The sequence below is a fragment of the Salmo salar genome, chromosome ssa01 (genome assembly GCF_905237065.1).
Source record: "Salmo salar chromosome ssa01, Ssal_v3.1, whole genome shotgun sequence".
Lineage (NCBI taxonomy): Eukaryota > Metazoa > Chordata > Actinopteri > Salmoniformes > Salmonidae > Salmo > Salmo salar.
The window spans coordinates 101,671,439-101,698,933 of record NC_059442.1 but is presented as its reverse complement, the minus strand read 5'-3'; the positions used below and the strand labels follow the sequence as shown (position 1 = coordinate 101,698,933).

Below are 27,495 nucleotides of genomic sequence, written 5' to 3'. Positions count from 1 at the left end.
CGGAACTCCAGAGCGAAGTCTTGCGCGCTCCTCGTCTCCTGCCTGAGATGAAACAGTCGCTCACACGCCGCCCGGCCTTCTGGAGGGTGATCGAATACGGCCCGGAAACGGCGGGTGAACTCAGGGTAGTTCTCTCTCGCTGAGTTGGGGCTGTTCCAGACAGCGTTGGCCCATTCCAATGCTCGCCCCATCAGGCAGGAGACGAGGAGGCTGACACTCTCCTCTCCCGAGGGAGTCGGTCTCAAGGTAGCCAGGTATAAGTCAATCTACAGCAGAAACCCCTGGCACCCCGCTGCTTCATCATACTCCCTCGGGAGCGTAAGACGTAATGCTCCAGAACCAGACGTAGGAGGGAGCGGAGTAGGTGGACTCATCTGGTGAGTCGGAGGCGAAGAGAGGAGACCACTCCTCTCCCATCGGTCCATCCTCTCCATCATTTGGTCCATCGCTGACCCGATTCGATGGAGTACGGTGGTGTGGTGGAGGACCCGTTCCTCCATAGAGGGGAGAGGGGTGGCGGCTGCTCCTGCTGATTCCATACTTGAAGGTGCGGGCTTCTGTAACGCTAGATGTAGTGGGTGTGGAGTCAGGCGCAGGAAACAAGAGTGTTTGCTATCGTGCTTTAATGAATGCACCGTCAAAATAATATACACCCAAGAACAACAACAGGGTGATATCAAAAAACACAAGGATCCAAAAACACGTACCACTACACGAAACACAGTGAACAACAGAAATAAGCCCGCACACAGAACAGGTGGGGAAACGGGCTTAAATACCCAACTAAACACTAATGAGACACAGGTGAAAGCAATAAAGACAAAACCAACAGAAAAGGTAAAAGGGATCGGTGGCAGCTAGTAGGCCGGTGACGACGACCGCCGAGCGCCACCCGAACAGGGAGAGGAGTCACCCTCGGCAGGAGTCATGACAACTGGACCTTTTTTGGAACACGATTATTTTTGTCTACTGAGATTTACTGAGATTACTGAGATTTCTGTCATGGCCCAGGTCTGACAGAATCTGTGCATAAGACATAGGTGTTGCTGTAGGTCCCCCATTTGTTTGGTACAGAAGCACCAGATCATCAGCAAACAATAGACATTTGACTTCAAATTCTAGTAGGGTGAAGCCGGGTGCTGCAGACTGTTTTAGTGCCCTCACCAATACGTTGATGTACATGTTAAATAGGGTGGGGCGTAAACTGCATCCCTGTCTCACCCCACCGCCCTGTATAAATAAATGTCTCTGTATATTGCCAAGTTTAACCACACACTTGTTGTTTGTGTACATGGATTTCATAATGTCGTATGTTTTTCCCCCAACACCACTTTCCATCAATTTGTGTAGCAGACCCTAATGCCAAAATGAGTAAGAAGCTTTTTTTTTGTAATCAACAAAGCATGAGAAGACTTTGCCTGTCACGTCCTGACCCTTGTCAGATGTCATTTTCCATAGTAGAGTGGTCAGGGCGTGACAGGGGGGTATTTTGGGTGTTTTTTTTGTTTTCTGATTCATTGTGGGTTTTCTAGATTTCTATTCCTAGGTTTTGTTTTCTATGTTTTGGCCAGGTATGGTTTCCAATCAGAGGCAGCTGTCTATCGTTGTCTCTGATTGGAAGCCATACTTAGGCAGCCTGTTTTTCATTTGTGGGTGTGGGTAGTTGTTTTCCATTTTGTCAGTGTACCTTACAGAACTGTTGTCGGTCGTTTTGTTGTTTTGTTCAAGTGTCTTCATTAAAAGTCAAATATGAGCACTATACACGCTGCGCCCTGGTCTCCTTTAGACGACCCCTGTTGCATTGCCTTTGTTTTGGTTTGTTTGTTTGTCAATTAGAGTGTGCAGGGTGAATATGTGGTCTGTCATACAGTAATTTTGTTAAAAATCAGTGCTCTGTACATTGTTTTCGCTTAGGAAATGTACAAATCTGCTGTTAATGATAGTGTAGAGGATTTTCCCAAGGTTGCATATCCCATGGTAGTTATTGGGGTCAAATGTGTTTCCAATTTTGTGTATTGGGGTGATCAGTCCTTGGTGCCAAATATTTGGGGAAGATGCCAGAGCTAAGGATGGTGTTAAAGATTTCAAGTATAGCCAATTGGAATTTGTGGTCTGTATATTTTATAATTTCATTTAGGATACCATCAACACCCATAGGTATTTTGGGGTTGGAGGGTTTGTATTTTGTTCTGTGGTTCATTCAATGTAATTGGAGAATCCAGTGGGTTCTGGTATTCTTTAGTAGTAGATTCTAAGATTTGTATTTGATCATGTACATGTTTTTGCCGTTTGTTATTTGTTTTAGGGCCAAAAAGATTGGAGAAGTGGTTTATCCATACATCTAGAAAACAGGGGCTCAATGAAACAGGACTAAGAAAACCACCCTGCTAGGCTTGACAAGACGAACTGGCAACAGACAAACAGAGAACACAGTTATAAATGCACAGGGGATAATGGGGAAGATGGGCGAAACCTGGCGGGGGTGGAGACAAGCACAAAGACAGGTGAAACAGATCAAATCAAATCACATTTTATTAGTCACATGCTCCGAATACAACAGGTGTAGACCTTATAGTGAAATGCTTACTGACGAGCCCCTGACCAACAATGCAGTTTCAAAAACGACAGTTAAGAATAAGAATAAAAGTAACAAGTAATTAAAGAGCAGCAGTCAAATAACAACAGCGAGACTATATACAAGGGGGTACCGATACAGAGTCAATGTGTGCGGGCACCGGTTATCTGAGGTAGTATGTACATGTAGGTAGAGTTATTAAGGTGACCATGCATAGATGACAACAGAGAGTAGCAGTGATGTTAAGAGGGGGTGAGGGGGTCACGGCAAATAGTCTGGGTAGCCATTTGACTTGATGTTCAGGAGTCTTATGGCTTGGAGGTAGACGTTGTTTAGAAGCCTCACGGACCTAGACTTGGCGCCCTGGTACCGCTTGCCATGCGGTAGCAGAGAGAACAGTCTATGACTTGGGTGGCTGGAGTCTTCGACAATTTTTAGGGCCTTCCTCTGACACCACCTGGTACAGAGGTCCTGGATGGCAGGAAGCTTGGCCCCAGCGATATACTGGGCCGTTCGCACTACCTTCTGTAGTGCCTTGAGGTCGGAGGCCGAGCAGTTACCATACCAGGCAGTGATGCAACCACTCAGGATGCTCTCGATGATAGAGCTGTAGAACCTTTTGAGGATCTGAGGACCCATTCCAAATATTTTCAGTCTCCTGAGGGGAAATAGATTTTGTTGTGCCCTCTTCACGACTGTCTTGTTGTGTTTGGACCATGTTACTTTGTTGGTGATGTGGACACCAAGGAACTTGAAGCTCTCAACCTGCTCCACTGCAGCCCCGTCGTTGAGAATCGGGGCGTGCTAGGTCCTCTTTTTCCTGTAGTCCACAATCATCTCCTTCGTCTTGATCACGTTAAGGGAGAGGTTGTTGTCCTGGCACCATATGGCCAGGTCTCTGACCTCCTCCCTATGGGCTGTCTCGTTGTTGTCGGTGATCAGGCCTACCACTGTTGTGTCCTCTGCAAAGATCAGGGTGTGACAGACTCAGATTTTCTGGGTCTCTATGTTTTTGGTTGGATACGTTTTTCAATTTCTTTCTTAGGTTTTTGCATTCTCCATCAAACCATTTTTCTTTGGTTGTCTGCTTGAAGATGTTTGATTTGATAGGGAAGCTGAAAGGTCAAATGTGATGTTTAGGCTTTTTGCCTAATTGTTTTTTGGTAGGTTTCTACACTACTTTCCTTCCATCTACAGCATTTCTTAATATTGTGCAGTTCCTTTGGATTTGATGCCTCATGATTGAGTATTGCTATGTTCCTGACTGTGGTTTTGCTGTGATCTGATAGGGGTATTAGTGGGCTGACTGTCAACACTCTGAGAGAGTCTGGGTTGAGGTCAGTGATAAAGTAATCTACAGTAATACTGCAAAGGGATGAGCTGTAGGTGTACCTACCATAGGAGTCTTCTCTAAGTCTACTATTGACTATGTACAGACCCAGCGTGTGACAGACCTACAGGAGTTGTGACCCATTTTTGTTGGTTGTTTTGTCATAGTTGTGTCTATGGGGGCAAATTTGGGGGGGAATATTGTCACGTGTGTGCTGAGAGTGTCGGGTTCTTGCCCAGTTATGGCATTTAGATCGCCACAGACTAGTACAGTGCCTTGCAAATGTATTCATCCCCCTTGGAATTTTTCCTATTTTGTTGCATTACAACCTGTAATGTACATTTATTTTTATTTGGATTTCATGTATTGGACGTACACAAAATAGTCCAAATTGGTGAAGTGAAATGAAAAAAAAAACTTGTTTCAAAAACTTAAAAACAATTAACCTACGGAAAAGTGGTGCATGCATATGTTTTCACCCCCTTTGCTATGAAGCCCCTAAATAAGATCTGGTGCAACCAATTACCTTCAGAAGTCAAATAATTACTTAAATAAAGTCCACCTGTGTGCAATCTAAATGTCACATGATTTCAGTATATATACACACCTGTTTTGAAAGGCCCCAGAGTCTGCAACACCACTAAGCAAGTGGCACCACCACTAAGCAAGTGGCACCACCACCAAGCAAGTGGCACCACCACCAAGCAAGTGGCACCACCACCAAGCAAGCGGCACCATGAAGACCAAGGAGCTCTACAAACAGGTCAGGGACAAAGTTGTGGGGAAGTACATGTCAGGGTTGGGTTCTAAAAAAATATCAGAAACTTTGAACATCCCACGGAGCACCATTAAATCCATTGTAAAAAATTGAAAGAATATGGCACAACAACAAACCTGCCAAGAGAGGATCGCCCACCAAAACTCACAGACCAGGCAAGGAAGGCATTAATCAGAGAGGCAACAAAGAGACCAAAGATAATTCTGAAGGAGCTGCAAAGCTCCACAGTGGAGATTGGAGAATCTGTCCATAGGACGACTTTAAGCCGTACACTCCACCGAGCTGGGCTTTACTGAAGAGTGGCCCAAAAAAAGGCATTGCTTAAAGAAAAAAATAAGCAAAAACGTTTGGTGTTCGCCAAAAGACATAAGGAAGAAGATATGGAAGAAGGTGCTCAGGTCAGATTCGACTAAAATTTTGCTTTTTGGAAATCAAGGAAAACGCTACGTCTTGCGCAAAGCATGGTGGTGGCAGCATCATGCTTTGGATGTTTTTCATCGGTAGAGACTGGGAAACTGGTCAGAATTGAAGAATTATGGATGGCGCTAAATACAGGGAAATTCTTGAGGGAAACCTGTTTCAGTCTTCCAGAGATTTGAGATTGGGATGGAGGTTCACATTCCCGCAGGACAATGACCATAATTATACTGCAAAAGCAACACTTGAGTGGTTTAAGGGGAAACATTTAATATCTTGGAATGGCCTAGTCAAAGCCCAGACCTCAATCCAATTGACAATCTGTGGTGACTTAAAGATTGCTGTACACCAGCGGAATCCATCCAACTTGAAGGAGCTGGAGCAGTTTTGCCTTGAAGAATGGGCAAAAATCCCAGTGGCTAGATGTGCCAAGCTTATAGAGACTTACTCCAAGAGACTTCCAGCTGTAGTTGCCGCAAATGGTGGCTCTACAAAGTATTGACTTTGGGGAGGGGGGTGAATAGTTATCCACACTCAAGTTGTATGTTTTGATGTGTTATTTCTTTTTTTGTTTCACAATAAAAAACATTGTGCATCTTCAAAGGGGTAGGCATGTTGTGTAAATCAAATGTTACAAACCCCCTAAAAAATCTATTTTAATTCCAGGTTATAAGGCAACAAAATAGGAAAAATGCCAAAGGGGTGAAGACTTTCGCAAGCCACTGTACATGTCCCTGGGCCTGGAAATGGTTGATCTCCTCCTCTTGGATTGAGACGCTGTCCTCGTTAAAGTATGGGGATTATACTGGGGGGATCTAGGTAGCACACATGTGGACAATTGTCTCTGTTGAGGTAATTTCCTTATTAATTTCTAGCCAGATGTACATTTTTCCTGTTTTAACTAATTTCATAGAGGGTTAAGTCTGCTCTACACCAAATTAGCGTACCCCCTGAGTCTCTTTCCTGTTTCACACCTGGTAGTTTGGTGGATGGGACTTACAGCTCTCCATAAGCTAGTGGGCAACCAGTGGGTCCGTCTCCTCTATACCATGTTTCTTGTAGGATGATTAATGTCTGTATTTCCAATGTCTTTGATGAATTCTGGGTTCCTGCTCTTTAGGCCAAAGGCAGATGACCTCAGACCTTGCATATTCCAGGATGAGATAGTAAAAGCTTTGTGTTCCAAATTGTCTTGTGTTGTTTTTTTGTGTGGTTTAGGCCCGGACTATTACAGTAGTTGTGAGCAGAGCATGTTGAGCATCTGATACATACTTCTTAGGTCACAGGATGGGGCTTGGGCAAGTGTAAAAGTGGGCGTTGGGCCTGTTGCTCTACTCACGGCCTGGGCATATGTGCGCCTGTCATTTTGAGGTCCTTGCTGTGGGGGGGGGGGCAAAAGGGGCATAGGTCTGATCTGGGGGCCTATACAGGATGTGGCCATTGTTTGTTTGGGGTGTGGCTGGTGAAGCTGTGGTCTGGGTGTAGGTCCTCTTGGTGTGGGTTCTCTCAGTGCAGGTCCTTTGGGAGGGGGTCTTGCAGGTCTGGGAGGGTGTCTCGCTGGTCGGGGCGGGGTGTTTGTTGCTCTATTGCTCCTGTGTGAGGTGCTGGGGCTGCGGTTGAGGTTGACGTCCTTCAGGGTCCTGGCAAAAGTTAGGATTGCAGCCTTGTAGAGGTGGACCTGGTCGTAAAGGATATTCAAGTCCAGGGTAGAGTCGTGGGCCAGGTAGACATTTGAGGCACAGTCCCGGAAAATGCTTGCACTCACCTGCATTATGGTGGCAAGGTGACTGTATTTTCGTGAAAACAGGGTGGAGATAACCACTTGTACATGGGTGGAAGAAGCTTTTTCATTCACTCCCTTGAGTGCTGTGGCCACCCTTTCCTGCTGGGCCCTCGGGTCATTTGAGCCCTTATGAAATATGATGTGGCTGGGGGACCCTAGTCTGTCCTCTGACAACAGTTCCAGGGCATGCCTAGCGTTTGGCCACCAGAGTTTAGCCACTTTGTGTTTGTGAAAAAGTTTATTCTCTTGAACGTATTTGACATTAGTAAATGAGGGGCACAATTTCTGGCTTTTGTGTGCCCTCAGTGGATGTGTGGGTGTTGTCAGGAGGGCTATTGGGGAAGCTGACATGGGAACTTTTAGGGGGGGGGGGGTCTGCTTGATTGGTGGGTCCTGTGTTGTCTGTCCCATGGTGGTGTTGTGGTCCTGGTCTGAGGTGGGAAGTTCTGCTGGCTAGTGTCCTGCTCTGTCACACCTCAGCTTTCTCAACTCCTTCAGTGCTGTTAGCTGTGCCATGTGTTTGTCTCTCTCCTCAAGTTCTCTCACCTCAGTCCGGGGTGTAGCCAGCTCTCTCAGACAGCCATCCATCTCTACCTTCCGCCCTCCAGATCTTGTTGGAGGGTGTTGTTGTGCTAGTCTGTTTTGTGGATCTGGTCTGTCTGGATTGTGTGGACTAGCTCTCTGAGCTCCACCATGTCTCTCTCCAGCTCAGTGAATTTATCCCTCTCAATGATGGAGGAGCTGTGCAGTTGTGGGACCTGGGTGTGTTCAGTGCTGGGGTTGGTGACTATCCTCATCTGCAAGAGAGTTTGAAGAGGTGTGACCAGACTCACTCAGGATGGGGGTGTCGTCACCGAGAGAGAGCTTTTCCTGCTGTGCTCGCTCTTTGATTCCGTTAAAGTCCTGCTGGAACTGCTTGAGGATGCCCTGCACCATTACTGTCCCAAGCTTGTACACATTGACAGATGTTGTTTCAATTTCCTCAATGTCTAGTATTCTGAGTTTCCACCCTGGGTCAATACCCTCTCTCTTGACATTGTGCTCATTTGGCACTGTGCCATGCCAGGGGTCTGTGTGGAAAATTAAGTTTCTTACATTCCCCTCTTTGTAGCAGTCAGCAAATAATGTCTCTGGATTGTCCTTGAATAGCTTATTTTTGTATTTATTCCATGCAGTGTTATTTTTAACATCCAAGGGGTACTGTAGTGTAATGACCTCTGCACAGAGGGAGGGGGCTTCAAAGGCTTCTGCATTTGGGTGGGGGAGGATGTGAAAATATCCTGCCCTTGTCAGGCTCAAGAGTTCTCCCTCATCTCAATCGAAGTGCAGCCAGGTCTGTTTTGTCCCATCAGCTTGGTAGTTTAGTAGCCTTATTTACTGTGCTTTATATAACAACATTACCTAGAGATTGTCTTTTACTTTTTTGGCTTCAGAAGCAGTGTTAGACTGAACATTAGTTTTAGTTTTGTGTTAGATGGTATTTCTAGGTTTTTGCTGTCTTTCTCCTGTATCTTTTGGTTTGTTAGAAGTTTTTTTGATAGTTCTTTGTAGTAATAATCCATTCAGGTAATATGCTCTCTCCTCTATGCTCTCTCCTCTATCCTCTTTACTCTCCTCTATCCTCTTTACTCTCCTCTATCCTCTTTACTCTCCTCTATCCTCTTTACTCTCCTCTATCCTCTTTACTCTCCTCTATACTCTCTCCTCTATAATCTGTTCCCTCTCTATCCTCTTTGCTCTCCTCTATCCTCTTTGCTCTCCTCTATCCTCTTTGCTCTCAGCTATACTATCCTCTTTTCTCTCCCCTCTATCCTCTTCTCTCCTCTGTATTATGCTCTCTTCTCTAGCCTCTATCTTCTTCTCTCTTCTATACTAGTTTCTATACTCTAGCCTCTCCTCTACCCTTTCCTCTATCCTCTCATCTATATACGCTGACATAATAGGTTTGTTAGAAGTTTTTCTTGATAGTTTGTAGTAATTATCCATTCATGTAATTTTGTCCAAAATCAAGGTTTTAGGCATCGAATTATGATTTGGATTGAATGTTTTGATGTTGTGGGCAATATCCTGTACAAGGCAATGTGAAAAAAAATCTAATTTGATCTGCATTTAATCAACTCTAATTCAATTTTTTTGCAGAAGATCCCATGAGCGCGCTTGCTCTCTCTCTCTCTCTCTATCCTCTTCTCTCTCTATTCTCCTCTCCTCTATCATCTCTCTTCTATCCTCTTTCCTCTATCCTTTCTCTTATCCTCTATCATATATTCTCTTCTCTCCTCTATCATATATTCTCTATCCTCCTTTCTCTCCTCTATACTATTTTCTCTATTCTATCCTCTTTCTTCTCTCCTCTTCTCTCTCCTTTCTTCTCTCTCCTCTCATTTCCTCTCTCCATCTATGCTGAAAAAATAGGTATGTTTGTGTGTTTGGTCATAGAATCACATATCTGTCTGATCAGTCTATGGGCGGTTGGTACATCTGTCTGTCTGACATCCATTTTATATGTATTTTTCCCCCTGTGTGTTGGTGTGTGTCAGGTTTGGCCAGGGCAGTTTACTTAAAGCCTGCTGGGTTACTTAAAGCCTGCTGGTATAATTCATTCATTATTTTACCTCCAGACTTTAAATGAAGTGATATCAGTATTTTTCCTGTCCTCCTCCAGATCTGTCCATCACAGGAGTATCCTCTCTGCCCACTATTTGACAACTCTCCTCTCTCTCCACCTCCGCCTCTCCCTCTCTCCCTCACTCTCTCACTCTCTTGCTCTCTGTCTGCCCACTGTCTGACACACTCATTAACACCACAGTAAGTCTTGATTAAAATAATCAGTGGGCAGACATAGAGGGAGGTGGAGAGAGAGAGAATGGAGGGAATGGACAGAGGGGCTAAAATTAACATTCCTCATTTGTCTTCTCTCTTCTCCTGCAGCAGAATTCTAATTACAGAATCGTGTCAGAAGGATAATACACGTTAATTACATAAAGACTATGTTTGGCTGAAGAAAAAAAATTAACCTGAACTGAGGATGCTGGTTGTGTACACTCTTAGAAAGGTGCTATATATAACCTGAAATGGTTCTTTGGTTGTCCCTATAGGGGAACCGTTTGAAGAACACTTTTTGGGTCCGGGTAGGACTTTTTTGGGATGCATGTAGAACCCCTTCCACAAAGGGTTATACCTGTAAGCATGAACGATTATCCTATGGGGACAGACAAAGAAACCTTTTAGGACCCTTTTTCTAAGAGTGTAGGCTTGAATGATGAAACAGAACGTTAAAATATGTACATATTTTTGGAAGGAAAGAATATCAGGCACATGAGCTCTTTGATTGTTGAATTGTTTCAGCTCAAACTGTTTAACCAAGGGTTAATATACTATTCTTCAGATACACTATATATTCTATCCATATACTGTCCATATTGTCTATACATCCCATCCCATCATACACACATATGTGTGTATATATATATATATACACCCCTTGTTTTCCCCCTCATCAATCTACACACAATAACCCATAATGACTAAGCAAAAACAGGTTTTTAGATGAACAAAAGTTTTCAGACTCTTACCTCAGTCCTTTGTTGAAGCAACTTTGGCAACGATTAAAGCATTGAGTCTTCTTGGGTATGACACTACAAGCTTGGCACGCCTGCATTTGGGGAGTTTCTCCCATTCTTCTCTGCAGATCCTCTCAAGCTATGTCAGATTGGATGGGGAGAATCGCTGCAAAGCTATTTTCAGGTCTCTCCAGAGATGTTCGGTCGGGTTCAAGTCCGGGCTCTGGCTGGGCCACTCAGACATTCAGCGACTTGTCCAGAAGCCGCTCCTGCATTGTCTTGGCTGTGTGCTTAGTGTCGTTGTCCTATTGGAAGATGATCCTTCGCACCAGTCTGAGGTATGCAATATGTAAAGTGTTGGTCCCATGTTTCATGAGCTGAAATAAAAGATTCCAGAAATGTTCCAGATGCACAAAAAGCTTTTTTCTCTAAAATGTTGTGCAATACTTTGTTTACATCCCTATTAGTGAGCATTTCTCCTTTGGCATATCATGAAGCTGATTAAATAATATGATCATTACACAGGCGTACCTTGTGATGTGCCTAAAATGTGCAGTTTTGTCATAAAACACAATGCCACAGAGGTCTTACGTTTTGAGGGAGAGTGCAGTTGGCATGCTGGCTGCATGAATGTCCACCAGAACTGTTGCCAGAAAATGTGATGTTCATTTCTCTACCATAAGCCTACTCCAACATCGTTTTAGATAATTTGTCAGTACGTCCAACTCACCTCACAACCGCAGACCACGTGTAACCACACCAGCCCAGGACCTCCACATCCAGCTTCTTACCTGTGGGATCGTCTGAAACCAGCCACCCAGACAGCTGATGAAACTGAGGAGTGTTTCTGTCTGTAATAAATACCTTTTGTGGGGAAAAACCCATTCTGATTGGCTGGGCCTGGCTCCCCAGTGGGTAGGCCTGGCTCCCAAGAGGATGGGCCTATGCCCTCCCAGGCCCACCCATGGCTGAGCCCCCACCCAGTCATGTTGAATTCCTAGATTAGAGCCTAATGAATTTATTTCAATTGACTGATTTCCTTATATGAACTGTAACTCAGTAAAATCTTTGAAATCATTCCATGTTGCGGTTAACCTGTTAGGGCTAGGGGGCAGTATTGACACGGCTGGATAAAAAACGTACCCAATTTAATCTGGTTACTACTCCTGCCCAGTAACTAGAATATGCATATAATTATTGGATTTGGATAGAAAACACCCTAAAGTTTCTAAAACTGTTTGAATGGTGTCTGTGAGTATAACAGAACTCCTATGGCAGGCCAAAACCTGAGAAGATTTCAAGCAGGAAGTGGCCTGTCTGAGAAGTAGTGTTTCATCTTGGCTCTTTTTATTGAAGACTCAGGATCTGTGCAATAACGTGACACTTCCTACGTCTTCCATAGGGTCTCAGAGCCCGGGAAAACGTTGAACGATATCGAGGCAGGCTCTGGCTGAAACACTTTATCGCTTTTGGCAAGTGGCCACTCAGAGTACTATGGGCTTAGGCGCGTGTCCGCTTCGACCGAATGCTTTGTTTTCCTTTGTCTGTTTATCTAAACGCAGATTCCCGGTCGCAATATTATCGTTTTTTTATGAGAAAAATGGCATAAAAATTGATTTTAAACAGCGGTTGACATGCTTCGAAGTACGGTAATGGAATATTTAGAATTCTTTGTCACAAATTGCGCCATGCTCGTCACCCTTATTTAGCCTTTAGGATAGCGTCTAGAATGCACGAACAAAACGCCGCTGTTTGGATATAACGATGGATTATTTTGGACCAAACCAACATTTGTTATTGAAGTAGAAGTCCTGGGAGTGCATTCTGACGAAGACAACAAAGGTAAGAACATTTTTCTTATAGTAAATCTGACTTTGGTGACTGCTAAACCTGCTGGGTGTCTAAATAGCTAGCCCTATGATGCCGGGCTATCTACTGAGAATATTGCAAAATGTGCTTTCACCGAAAAGCTATTTTAAAATCGGACATATCGAGTGCATAGAGGAGTTCTGTATCTATAATTCTTAAAATAATTGTTATGCTTTTTGTGAACGTTTATCGTGAGTAATTTAGTAAATTCACCGGCAGTGTTCGGTGGGAATGCTAGTCACATGCTAGTCACATGCTAATGTAAAAAGCTGGTTTTTGATATAAATATGAACTTGATTGAACAAAACATGCATGTATTGTATAACATAATGTCCTAGGGTTGTCATCTGATGAAGATCATCAAAGGTTAGTGCTACATTTAGCTGTGGTTTGGGTTTATGTGACATTATATGCTAGCTTGATAAATGGGTGTCTGATTATTTGTGGCTCGGTACTCTGCTGACAATCTAATGTTTTGCTTTCGTTGTAAAGCCTTTTTGAAATCGGACAGTGTGGTTAGATTAACGAGAGTCTTGTCTTTAAAATGGTGTAAAATAGTCATATTTTTGAAAAATTGAAGTAATAGCATATCTAAGGATTTGAATAACGCGCCACAGGATTCAACTGGCTGTTGAGTAGGTGGGACGCAACCTAGCCCATAGAGGTTAAATTTTATATTTTGGATTCGGAAAGTATTCCGACCCCTTCCCTTTCTCCATATTTTGTTACGTTACAGTCTTATTCTAAAATTGATTTTTTTTTTAAATCCTCATTAGTCTACACACAATACCGCATAATGACAAACCAAAGATAAAAATCAGAACTATTCAGATCCTTTGCTATTATCCTCGAAATTGAACTCAGGTGCATCCTGTTTCCATTGATCATCTTTGAGATGTTTTTACAACTTTATTGGAGTTCACCTGTGGTAGAGTCAATTGATTGGACATGATTTGGAAAGGCACACACCTGTCTATATATGGTCCCGCAGTTGACAGTGCATGTCAGAGCAAAAATCAAGCCATGAGGTCGAAGGAATTGTCCATAAAGCTTAGAGACAGGACTGTGTCACGGCACTGGGGAAGGATACCTTAAACTGTCTCTAGCGTTGAAGGTCCACAAGAAAACAGTGGCCTCCATCATTCTTAAATGGAAGAAGTTTGGAACCACCAAGAGTCTTCCTAGAGCTTCCTGCCTGCCAAACTGAGTAGGGGAGAAGGGCCTTGGTCAGGGAGGTGACCAAGAACATGATGGTCACTCTGACAGAGCTCCATAGTTCCCATGTGGAGATGGGAGTACCTTCCAGACGGACAACCATCTCTGCAGCACCCCACAAATCAGGCCTTTATGGTAGAGTGGCCAGAAAGAAGCCACTCCTCAGTTAAAGGCACATAACAGCCAGCTTGGAGTTTGCCAAAAGGCACCTAAAGGACTCTCAGACCATGAGAAACAAGATTTTCTGGTCTGAAGAAACCAAGATTGAACTCTTCGGCCTGAATGCCAAGCGTCATGTCTGGAGGAAAGCTGGCACCGCTCATCATCCCTACGGTGATGGCAGCAACATGCTGGGAGACCAGTCAGGATCGAGGGAAAGATGAAAGTACAGAGATATCATTGATGAAAACCTGAAAATAGCTGTGCAGCAAGCTTCCCATCCAACCTGACAGAGCTTGAGAGGATCTGCAGAGAAGAATGGGAGAAACTCCCCAAATACAGGTTTGCCAAACTTGTAGCATCATACCCAAGAAGACTGCAATCTCTGCCAAAGGTGCTTCGATAAAGTACTGAGTAAAGGGTCTGAATATTATGTAAATGATAGATTTTAGTTTTTTATTTGTAATAAATTTGCAAAAAAATAAATAATTGTTTTTCTTTGTCATTATGGGGCATTGTGTGCAGATTGATGAGGGGAAAAAACATTTGAATCCATTTTAGAATAAGGCTGTAACATAACAAAATGTGGAAAAATCAAGGTGTCTGAATACTTTCCGAAGGCACTGTATGTGTATATATATATATATATATATATATATATATATATATATATATATATATACTGCTCAAAAAAATAAAGGTAACACCTAAACAACACATCCTAGATCTGAATGAAAGAAATAATCTTATTAAATACTTTTTTCTCTACATAGTTGAATGTGCTGACAACAAAATCACACAAAAATAATCAATGGAAATCCAATTTATCAACCCATGGAGGTCTGGATTTGGAGTCACACTCAAAATTAAAGTGGAAAACTACACTACAGGCTAATCCAACTTTGATGTAATGTCCTTAAAACAAGTCAAAATGAGGCTCAGTAGTGTGTGTGGCCTCCACGTGCCTGTATGACCTCCCTACAACGCCTGGGCATGCTCTTGATGAGGTGGCGGATGGTCTCCTGAGGGATCTCCTCCCATACCTGGACTAAAGCATCCGCCAACTCCTGGACAGTCTGTGGTGCAACGTGGCGTTGGTGGATGGAGCGAGACATGATGTCCCAGATGTGCTCAATTGGATTCAGGTCTGGGGAACGGGCGGGCCAGTCCATAGCATCAATGCCTTCCTCTTGCAGGAACTGCTGACACACTCCAGCCACATGAGGTCTAGCATTGTCTTGCATTAGGAGGAACCCAGGGCCAACCGCACCAGCATATGGTCTCACAAGGGGTCTGAGGATCTCATCTCGGTACCTAATGGCAGTCAGGCTACCTCTGGCGAGCACATGGAGGGCTGTGCGGCCCCCCAAAGAAATGCCACCCCACACCATGACTGACCCACCGCCAAACCGGTCATGCTGGAGGATGTTGCAGGCAGCAGAACGTTCTCCACGGCGTCTCCAGACTCTGTCACGTCTGTCACGTGCTCAGTGTGAACCTGCTTTCATCTGTGAAGAGCACAGGGCGCCAGTGGCGAATTTGCCAATCTTGGTGTTCTCTGGCAAATGCCAAACGTCCTGCACGGTGTTGGGCTGTAAGCACAACCCCCACCTGTGGACGTCGGGCCCTCATACCACCCTCATGGAGTCTGTTTCTGACCGTTTGAGCAGACACATGCACATTTGTGGCCTGCTGGAGGTCATTTTGCAGGGCTCTGGCAGTGCTCCTCCTGCTCCTCCTTGCACAAAGGCGGAGGTAGCGGTCCTGCTGCTGGGTTGTTGCCCTCCTACGACCTCCTCCACGTCTCCTGATGTGCTGGCCTGTCTCCTGGTAGCGCCTCCATGCTCTGGACACTACGCTGACAGACACAGCAAACCTTCTTGCCACAGCTCGCATTGATGTGCCGTCCTGGATGAGCTGCACTACCTGAGCCACTTGTGTGGGTTGTAGACTCCGTCTCATGCTACCACTAGAGTGAAAGCACCGCCAGCATTCAAAAGTGACCAAAACATCAGCCAGTAAGCATAGGAACTGAGAAGTGGTCTGTGGTCCCCACTTGCAGAACCACTCCTTTATTGGGGGTGTCTTGCTAATTGCCTATAATTTCCACCTGTTGTCTATTCCATTTGCACAACAGCATGTGAAATGTATTGTCAATCAGTGTTGCTTCCTAAGTGGACAGTTTGATTTCACAGAAGTGTGATTGACTTGGAGTTACATTGTGTTGTTTAAGTGTTCCCTTTATTTTTTTGAGCAGTGTATATAGCAAGACCAAAAGTATGTGGACACGTGTTCATCAAACATCTCATTCCAAAATCATGGGCATTAATATACAATTGGTCCCCCCTTTAGTGCTATAACCTGGGAAGGCTTTCCACTAGATGTTGGAATATTGCTGCAGGGATTTGGTTCCATTCAGCCACAAGAGCATTAATGAGGTCGGGCACTGATGTTTGGCGATTAGGCTTGCATCGCAGTCGGTGTTCCAATTAATCCCAAAGGTGGGGTTGACGTAAGGGCTTTGTGCATGGCAGTCAAGTTCCACACCGATCTCAACAAACCATTTCTGTATGGACCTCACTTTGTGCACGGGGGCATTGTCATGCTGAAACATGAAAGGGCCTTCCCCAAACTGTTGACACAAAGTTGCAATCACAGAATTGTCTTGAATGTCATTGAATGCTGTAGCATTAACTTTTCCCTTCACTGGAACTAAGGGGCCTACCTAAACCATGAAAAACAGCCCCAGACCATTATTCCTCCTCCACCAAACTTTACAGTTGGCACTATGGAATCAGGCAGGTAGCTTCCTCCTAGCATCCACCAAACACAGATTCATCCATTGGACTGCCAGATGGTAAAGAGTAATTCGGCACTCCAGAGAATGTGTTTCCACTGCTCCAGGGTCCAATTGCGGCAAGCTTTACACCACTCCAGCCGATGCTTGGCATTGCCCATGGTGATCTTAGGCTTCTGCGCTGCTAATAAGCCATGGAAACCCATTCCGTTAAGCCCCTGATGGACAGTTCATGTGCTGATGGTAGTAAGGTTTGTAACCAATAACAAACGATTTTAACTTGCGACGTGCTTCAGCACTCGGCGCTCCCGTTCTGTGAGCTTGTGTGGCCTACCACTTCGCGGCTGAGCCACTGTTTCTCCTATACGTTTCCACTCTACAATAATAGCAGTGGTGTAGGGTGTGGTGTGTGGTGTGGTGTGGGGTTTGGAGTGGCGTGTGTGTGTGTGGTTTATGTGTCTCCATGCTTACTTGTGTGCATTTTTGCGCTTTGAGGAAAATTCCCTGCCTGGCGTCTGTGAAAAGGAAAAGCCACCATCCTCTGCCATCGGATTGGTTAATGTAATTTGCTCCCTTCCTGTATGCCTTTGCCCTGGTTGTCAGTTTGACGAAGCCAAGGAGCAGGGTTGCAGCTGGGGCATACCCCTCCTCCCTTCCACTTCCCAACATGCACAAGAAAGTATAGGGAGGGAGATGACTTTGTCTCTTCCCGATCCCTCTCTCCTGTCAGAGCAGAAGGGCGAAGTCAGCCAGCCTTACACTCCAAGCTGTATCGCGCTTTTAATTGTAGCCATCCTCCATCTCTCCCCTTCTCTTCTGAACTCTAGTTAACTCTAGCACATAGCCCACCATTGAACTACTCTTCTTTCATATTAGAGTGTAAATTGTCATCCTATTTTAATGTTATGACAAAAACTTCCAGGAGGCTCACTCTGGCTCTCTGGTTCACCCGCTCTCTCAATCTATTTTTAGATGGAGACGAAGTTCAGAGAAATGCGAGAATACATTACAAGGTTGTTGTTTTTTCCTTTCCTGTTCTTTTGGCCATTTCTAGCGTGTTGTCAAGCCTATTATTCCAATTGAATGGCCTCTGAATGTCCTCTATTTAGGGCAGGGTTTCCCAAAGGCGTGCACATTTAGTTGAATCAGCACTGTAGTGTTATGGCAAAAACCAAAACATGTGCCCATTGGGGTCATGAGGACTGAGTTTGGGAAATGCTGCTATAGAGGTATACTCACAGTACAGCAGCTTGCAAAAGTATTCACCCCCCTTGGCATTTTTTCAAAGTTTTCCCTTACAACCGGGAAATAAAATGTTTTTTTTTTGGGGGGGGGTTGTATCATTTGATTTACACAACATGCCTACCACTTTGTTGATGCAAAATATTTTTGGGGGTGAAACAAACAAGAAATATCACAACAAAAAAAACTTTAGCGTGCATAACTATTCTCCCCCCCAAAGTCAATACTTTGGGGGGGGGAGGGGGAGATAGAGACAACTTTTGTAGCAATTACAGCTGCAAGTCTCTTGGGGTATGTCTCTATAAGCTGGGCACATCTAGCCACTGGGATTTTTGCCCATTCTTCAAGGCAAAACTGCTCCAGCTCCTTCAAGTTGGATGGGTTCCGCTGGTGTACAGCAATCTTTACATCATACCACAGATTCTCAATTGGATTGAGGTCTGGACTTTGACTAGGCCATTCCAAGACATGTAAATGTTTCCCCTTAAACCACTCAAGTGTTGCTTTAGCAGTATGCCTAGGGTCATTGTCCTGCTGGAAGGTGAACCTCTGTCCCAGTCTCAAATCTCTGGAAGACTGAAACAGGTTTCCCTCAAGAATTTCCCTGTATTTAGCGCCATCCATCATTCCCGCAATTCTGACCAGTTTCCCAGTCTCTGCCAATGAAAAACATCTCCACAGCATGATGCTGCCACCACCATGCTTCACTGTGTGGATGGTATTCTCAGGGTGATGAGAGGTGTTGGGTTTGCCCTAGACATAGCGTTTTCCTTAATGGCCAAAAAGCTCAATTTTAGTCAAATCTGACCAGAGTGTATTCTTCCATATGTTTGGGGAGTCTCCCACATGCCTTTTGGCGAACACCAAACGTGTTTGCTTATTTTTTTTTCTTGAAGCAGTGGCTTTTTTTCTGGCCACTCTTCCATAAAGCCTAGCTATGTGGAGTATACATCTTAAAGTGGTCTTATGGACAGAAACTCCAATCTCCGCAGTAGAGGTTTGCAGCTCCTTCAAGGTTGTCTTTGGTCTCTATGTTGCCTCTCTGATTAACCTCTTACATCTAGACGTTCCGCTAGCAGAACACCTGCTCCAATATCCAATGATAGGCGTGGCGCGAATTACAAATTCCTCAAAAATACAAAAACTTCAATTTTTCAAACATATGACTATTTCACAGCATTTTAAAGACAAGACTCTCCTTTATCTAACCACACTGTCCGATTTCAAAAAGGCTTTACAGCGAAAGCAAAACATTAGATTATGTCAGCAGAGTACCAAGCCAGAAATAATCAGACACCCATTTTTCAAGCTAGCATATAATGTCACAAAAACCCAGAAGACAGCTAAATGCAGCACTAACCTTTGATGATCTTCATCAGATGACACACCTAGGACATTATGTTATACAATACATGCATGTTTTGTTCAATCAAGTTCATATTTATATCAAAAAACAGCTTTTTACATTAGCATGTGATGTTCAGAACTAGCATACCTCCCGCAAACTTCCGGAGGAATTTGCTAACAATTTACTAAATTACTCACGATAAACGTTCACAAAAAGCATAACAATTATTTTAAGAATTAGATACAGAACTCCTCTATGCACTCGATATGTCCGATTTTAAAATAGCTTTTTGGTGAAAGCACATTTTGCAATATTCTAAGTACATAGCCCAGCCATCACGGGCTAGCTATTTAGACACCCGGCAAGTTTAGCACTCACCAATATCAGATTTACTATTATAAAAGTTTGATTACCTTTTGTTGTCTTCGTCAGAATGCACTCCCAGGACTGCCACTTCAATAACAAATGTTGGTTTGGTCCAAAATAATCCATCGTTATATCCGAATAGCGACGTTTTGTTCGTGCGTCCCAGAAACTATCCGAAATGGTAAAGAAGGGTCGCGCGCATGGCGCAATTCGTGACAAAAAAATTCTAAATATTCCATTACCGTACTTCGAAGCATGTCAACCGCTGTTTAAAACCAATTTTTATGCCATTTTTCTCATAGAAAAGCGATAATATTCCGACCGGGAATCTCCTTTTCGGCAAACAGAGGAAAAAATCACAAAGACAGGGGTGGCCAGGTCACGCGCCTAAGCCCACAGTCCCTTGATCGGCCACTTGAGAAAGGCGATAATGTGTTTCAGCCTGGGGCTGGGATGACGACATTCAGGTTTTTCCCGGGCTCTGAGCACCCATGGACGACGTAGGAAGTGTCACGTTAGAGCAGAGATCCTTTGTAAAAGATAGAGATGGCAAAGAAGTTCCAGAAATGGTCAGACAGGCCACTTCCTGTAAAGGAATCTCTCAGGTTTTGACCTGCCATTTGAGTTCTGTTATACTCACAGACACCATTCAAACAGTTTTAGAAACTTTAGGGTGTTTTCTATCCATATATAATAAGTATATGCATATTCTAGTTACTGGGTAGGATTAGTAACCAGATTAAATCGGGTACGTTTTTTATCCAGCCGTGAAAATACTGCCCCCTAGCCATAAGAGGTTAATGCCCTCCTTACCTGATCGGTGAGTTTTGGTGGGCGGCCCTCTCGTGACAGGTTTTTTGTTGTGCCATATTCTTTGAATTTTTTTACAATGAATTTAATGGTGCTCTGTCGGATGTTAAAAATGTCATATTTTTTTATAACCCAACCCTGATATGTACTTCTCCACAACTTTGTCCCTGACCTGTTTGTAGAGCTCCTTGGTCTTCATGGTGCCGCTTGCTTAGTGATGCCTCATGCTTAGTGGTGTTGCAGACTCTGGGGCCTTTCAGAACAGGTGTATATAGACTGAGATCATGTGACAGATCATGCACACAGGTGGACTTTTATTTAATAAATTATTTGACTTCTGAAGGTAATTGGTTTCACCAGATCTTATTTAGGGGCTTCAAAGCAAAGGGGGTGAATATATGTGAATGCACCACTTTTCAGTAATTTTTTTTCATTTCAACTCACCAATTTGGACTATTTTGTGTATGTCCATTAAATTTAAATCCAAAAAGAAATCCATTTACATGACCGGTTGTAATGCAACAAAACAGGAAAAACGCCAAGGGGGATGAATACTTTTGCAAGGCACACGGCACAGTCTCTGGGGATGGCCCAACTTGGTTGACCTTGGACAGAAGGTCCTTGCATCTCCTCTACACCAGGGGTCTATGAGATGACACAAAACTAGATAAATTATTAGGGGAGTACATGAACTTAAACCAAAGGGGTCGAAATAATGAATAACTGAACAGTACATTCTCTGCCAGTAAGCTTGGAAAGTGGAAATGTTAACCTCTATGGGCTAGGTGGGACGCTTGCATCCCACCTACTCAACAGCCAGTGTAATCCCGTGGCGCGTTATTCAAATACCTTAGAAATGCAAAACCTTCAATTTTTCAAAAATATGACTATTTTACACCATTTTAAAGATAAGACTCTTGTTAATCTAACCACACTGTCCGATTTCAAAAAGGCTTTACAACGAAAGCAAAACATTAGATTATGTCAGCAGAGTACCAAGCCAGAAATAATCAGACACCCATTTTTCAAGCTAGCATATAATGTCACATAAACCCAAACCACAGCTAAATGTAGCACTAACCTTTGATGATCTTCATCAGATGACAACCCTAGGACATTATGTTATACAATACATGCATGTTTTGTTCAATCAAGTTCATATTTATATCAAAAACCAGCTTTTTACATTAGCATGTGACTAGCATGTGACTAGCATTCCCACCGAACACTGCCGGTGAATTTACTAAATTACTCACGATAAACGTTCACAAAAAGCATAACAATTATTTTAAGAATTATAGATACAGAACTCCTCTATGCACTCGATATGTCCGATTTTAAAATAGCTTTTCGGTGAAAGCACATTTTGCAATATTCTCTGTAGATAGCCCGGCATCACAGGGCTAGCTATTTAGACACCCAGCAAGTTTAGCACTCATCAAAGTCAGATTTACTATAAGAAAAATGTTATTACCTTTGCTGTCTTCGTCAGAATGCACTCCCAGGACTTCTACTTCAATAACAAATGTTGGTTTGGTCCAAAATAATCCATCGTTATATCCAAACAGCGGCGTTTTGTTCGTGCGTTCAAGACACTATCCGAAAGGGTAAATAAGGGTGGCGAGCATGGCGCAATAAGTGACAAAAAAATTCTAAATATTCCATTACCGTACTTCGAAGCATGTCAACCGCTGTTTAAAATCTATTTTTATGCCATTTTTCTCATAAAAAAGCGATAATATTCCGACCGGGAATCTGCGTTTAGGTAAACAGACAAAAGAAAAGAAAGCATTCGGTCGACTCGGGCACGCGCCTAAGCCCATAGTACTCTGAGCGGCCACTTGCCAAAAGCGATAAAGTGTTTCAGCCAGAGCCTGCCTCGATATCGTTCAGCTTTTTCCCGGGCTCTGAGAGCCTATGGGAGCCGTAGGAAGTGTCACGTTATTGCACAGATCCTGAGTCTTCAATAAAAAGAGCCAAGATGAAACACTACTTCTCAGACAGGCCACTTCCTGCATGAAATCTTCTCAGGTTTTGGCCTGCCATATGAGTTCTGTTATACTCACAGACACCATTCAAACAGTTTTAGAAACTTTAGGGTGTTTTCTATCCAAAGCCAATAATTATATGCATATTCTAGTTACTGGGCAGGAGTAGTAACCAGATTAAATCGGGTACGTTTTTTATCCGGCTGTATCAATACTGCCCCCTAGCCCTAACAGGTTAAAAACACATTTACTGGAACCGCTACAGAGGCAGGAAACAGTGAAACTGGAGCTACTACAGACGCAGGAAACAGTGTTACTGGAGCCACTACAGAGGCAGGAAACAGTGTTACTGGAGCCACTACAGAGGCAGTGTTACTGGAGCCACTACAGAGGCAGGAGACACTGTTACTGGAGCCACTACAGAGGCAGGAAACAGTGTTACTGGAGCCACTACAGAGGCAGGAAACAGTGTTACTGGAGCCACTACAGAGGCAGGAAACAGTGTTACTGGAGCCGCTACAGAGGCAGGAAACATTGGTTCATGCCTCCAAAAGTGACAATGTGGTTCCAATAATACTTCGTACTCTAGCTATCATCATTGGTCTTCATTACTTTATTCCTTCTGTAGACCTGGGTTATTAGAGTTGAAGATGGGCTGCACTGTTGTGTTGCGGCCGTCATGTTGAAGATTGTACTGTATTACTTGTCCTTCTGAGATGACAGACACTACATCCTTCCTCTCTTGCTGTTGGCTCAGTCTGAAGGAAAACTAATTGAAAAAGACCCATCTAATCAATGGAAGTGAAGTGATAAAGCAGTGTTCTAAGGGGATTTGGTGCTCCTTTGTAGCCTGTCAGCAGAACGAGGCCAGGGGGATGGTTTGATTTCTGATAAGAGATGCAGATAGAGCCATTGGAATACAAGCGGATACAAGCCCCCACCCATGTTCAAGTGTTTTACCTGATTTGAGAAACAAAACATCTGAGAAGTCATTTAAATGCTACGAATGCCTGGCTGGAATGTTGGTTTCGCAAGTGCATTGTAGAAACCAATCAACAGCTTTACACAAAAAATCTAGCATTATTCCCCAACAAACTAAATGGCCGGGCAAGAGTGGGAAAGTTGTTTGGATCATGACTTCAAAATGGGGGAACTGAGTGTGCTTGATGTTTCCCCTCTAAAGCCTATTAATATATAATGCTGGAACAGTGGACATGGAAAACAAACTGCCTTAGATAATATCAGATTGATAATACAATACATAAATATCCTATTGATAGTACAATCCATTAATTGAATCCTACAGACGAAGAACCGTATATGTGACATTTTTCAAAAAAACGAGATATACATGAAAAATCATTATTGGACACCCTTTTTCTATAGTGAACCGGTTTCACAAGCTTTCCACGCGCTAATTAACAATATGTTTAAATTTAAAGATAGGCTCTCGTGGAATAACCGTTTATGTGCACCACTCAGAATGGACGGACAAGCGCACAACTTTTCTGTTGCTGATGAAAATCACCGAAATGTGGGAAAGAAACGTAAAACAAAACTAAAAGAATGGAAAGACAGGCAAAGGAAGATCTTACGGGATGCGGGAAAACCCTATACAAATCGTAAGGGTCAAGAAAAAAATGGGAAAAGCTGTCCAAAAGAGGTATGTGGAAGAACCGTATATCAAACAATCAAGCTAGCTAGCTATAGAGTACAGTAACTAACATGTATGTTCTGGGTTGTCTAATTTGTAACTATAGAGAAAACATATTAGCTAAAGTTCGTTGGCTACTAACTTATACATTATCGTTACAAATGTTATTGCTAGATTATAGAAGAAACATAGCTAGCTACTTTTTGTCCATCCACCGGATGATTCGACATGGCTACAGTAGCTAGCTAGTTATATGTAACGTTACACTGTATCCTGCAGGGAAGAGCGTGTTCCACGACGTGCAGAAAGGATTGTGGAAAGTTGATTGATGAGCGCAAGCTGCATCTGTTCAACAGTTTCTACACTGTCCCATACGAGAAACAACCAGCAAAACCATTCAAGGTGATGAGGATGCAATGTGAAGACTTCAGTCACCTCCCAGATTCTGTTCTCAAGCGACCAGCTGGACTACAGATCACTTCAGTGAGGTGGTTAAAAGTCACATGTATTGCACAGAGAATAGTTTACTAACATCCCATCAACATGCAACATGTTGTTCTAACAATAAAATATCCTAATGATTCCTTTTTTTTATTCATTACAATATACATCTCTGTCACCACATTTAGCATCAACTCTAAGCAGTTAATACTTATTTACTGCTGTCACCTCAGTACAGAAGGACGTTTCTTGCCTTTAGCATGGGTTTAACGCAATTCAAAACTTAATTGCAGATCATAGTGTTAAACGCAAAGAGAATGGTTTTCTGAACGTTTTGTAATATTGACCTTAGGGACCTGCATAATGGACATGCATATTGGCACATCACATTGATCCATATTTGATATGTACAAGTTGTACTTCTTTTGATTGAATTTAATTGTATTCTATTTTTGTAGTTATTCTATGGTATGTTCACATTGAGGGCTTCATTTTAAATGAGACTAAGATTTCATGACTCAACTTTTAAGAAAAGTCATCGGTGCTAAAGTTGATAGAGCACCTTTAAATGAACCTCCATTAAATGAATTAACTACATATTGCATTTAAGTTATTTACATGAAGGGCATCTGTACTTGAAAGTACTTAAAACATCATATCAGGTATTAAAAAAGGACATCTTACAAGTGTCATGCAAAATGTCACATATAGTGTTCTTCCACAAACTGAAATCATCACTGGAGATATACTGTTCTTCCACATTCTAAAAATTAAAACGGCAATAAAAAAAGTATTTTTTGAAATAACAAAAAAATATCAATTGTTGTTGGAAGATATGAGTATGGTGAAATATTTGTCAACCATAAAACACCCAATGTGGTACACACAATGAATAATATAAAAATAACTGATTATCTTAAAATGGAAAAATTGTCACATATATGGTTCTTCGTCTGTAGGATTCAATTAATATCCTAACATAACACACTAGATTAATTAATATCCTATTGATAACACAATATATTAGTATTCAGATAACACAGACATCATCATCTCATTGTAATTGTGTCTCTGGCTGGAAGCGAGTGAGCCAGTGAACATTTGGGCCAGTTTCAAATGAACAGAGGATAAATGCAGGATATTAAGAAAGGAGAGAGAAAGGGTCGGTCACAACAACACTGTTGCCAAAGGGCCCTTTGTAACAGGAAATTGGCTTCATCCTAAAGAGCACCATGTTCCCTATATCGTGCACTACACTTGAGCAGAGCCCTATGGACCATGGTGAAAAGTATCCCACCATATAAAGATAGAGTGCCATTTGGGATGCATCCTGTGTCTTCAGACACAGCTTTGTGTTACTTGGAATAAACAGTCATGTAACCCTATTAGTGTTCAGTGTAGGGTTGGGTGTGTGTGTGTGTGTGCGTGCGTATACGTATGTGTGTGTGTGTGTGTGTGTGTGTGTGTGTGTGTGTGTGTGTGTGTGTGTGCGCATGTGTTTGTGTGTGTGTGTGTGTGTGCCTGCATATAGGTGTCGTAGTTTTATCGTGTTCATCATCATCCCAAGGTGAGAGTGAGTTTACCCAGAGGAAGTTCCAGGGATCCAAGGTGGGATGAAGTAGAGAGGTGAAGAGCGGACATGTGGTGGGATATGGTAACAGTCATCAAACCACAAGTCTCTAATAGGAGTAACCGTTACAAAACAAAGTCAACACTCACTCCATCTTACACACACACACACACACACACACACACACACACACACACACACCAGTCCCCAGGACACAGTGACATTTCTTTAGTCGAATCTGTGTTAGAGGCTGCCCGTCTGACTGAGGGAGCACCTACAGTTGATGTCAGAAGTTTACATACACCTTAGCCAAATACATTTAATCTTAAACATTTAAACACAATTTCTGACATTTAATCCTAGTAAAATTCCACTGTTTTAGGTCTGTTAGGATCACCACTTTATTTTAAGAATGTGAGATACTGAGATACAAAGGTCAGCCAAGTAGCCATAATATGCATTTCTCATACACCCCAAACAGTGAATACTAGATGAATCATCTCAATTGGATGAATTTAATCCAATCAAATAGCAACCATCTAATACTACAGACCAGATGATGTTTGTATTCCAAATAGTACCCCATTCCCTATTCATATTAACCTTTATTTAATTAGGCAAATCAGTTAAGAACAAATCTTTATTTACAATGACTGCCTACCCCAGCCAAACCCTAACCCGAACAACACTGGGCCAATTGTGTGACAAGCTATGGGACTCCCAATAATGTCCTGTTGTGATACAGCCTGGAATTGAACCAGGGTCTGTAGTGATGCCTCTAGCACTGAGATGCTGTGCCTTAGACAGCTGCGCCACACAGGAGCCCCTATACAGAGCAGTACATTTGACCACGGCCCATAGGACTCTGGTCAAAAGTAGTGCGCTATATACAGTAGTAGATCATAGGGTGCTATTTGAGGGTGCCATTTGGGATACAAGACAATATGTTTGGATTTCCTCTCTCTCCTCTTCTGGTGATCTAATTCTAACAATTATTTTTAATTTGTCAGGCCACCATCACCAAATCAATTAATAATTGCATATCAGCCTGAGAGCTTGAGTGCGGAGCCATAGTGGAGAAATGCATCAGTGGAGAACTGTGTTATAATGGTTACGGAAAGGAAATATATTTATTTGAGCTACAGAAATAAAGAAACACTGATGAAACAGAAGCACATACAGTTGAAGTCGGAAGTTTACATACACCTTAGCCAAATACATTTAAACTCAGTTTTTCACAATTTCTGATATATAATCCTAGTAAAAATTCCCTGTTTTAGGTCAGTTAGGATCACCACTTTATTTTAAGAATGTGAAATGTCAGAATAATAGTAGAGAGAATTATTTATTTCAGCTTTTATTTCTTTCATCACATTCCCAGTCGGTCAGAAGTTTACATACTCTCAATTAGTATTTGGTAGCATTGCCTTTAAATTGTTTAACTTGGGTCAAACGTTACGGGTAGCCTTCCACAAGCTTCCCACAATAAGTTGGGTGAATTTTGGCCCATTCCTCCTGACAGTGCAGCTGTAACTGAGTCAGGTTTTTAGGCCTCGTTGCTCGCACATGCTTTTTCTGTTCTGCCCACCAATT

At 42.9% G+C, this 27,495-nt stretch overlaps 1 long non-coding RNA gene across 1 annotated transcript; it reads left to right on the top strand.

Moving 5' to 3' along the window:
* Nucleotides 1-23,783: 23,783 nt before the first annotated feature.
* Nucleotides 23,784-24,474, top strand: LOC106611190 (uncharacterized). Its single transcript, XR_001330071.2, has 2 exons — nucleotides 23,784-23,900; nucleotides 24,171-24,474. It is a non-coding gene; the product is annotated as an uncharacterized lncRNA (long non-coding RNA).
* The last annotated feature ends 3,021 nt before the right edge of the window (nucleotides 24,475-27,495 follow it).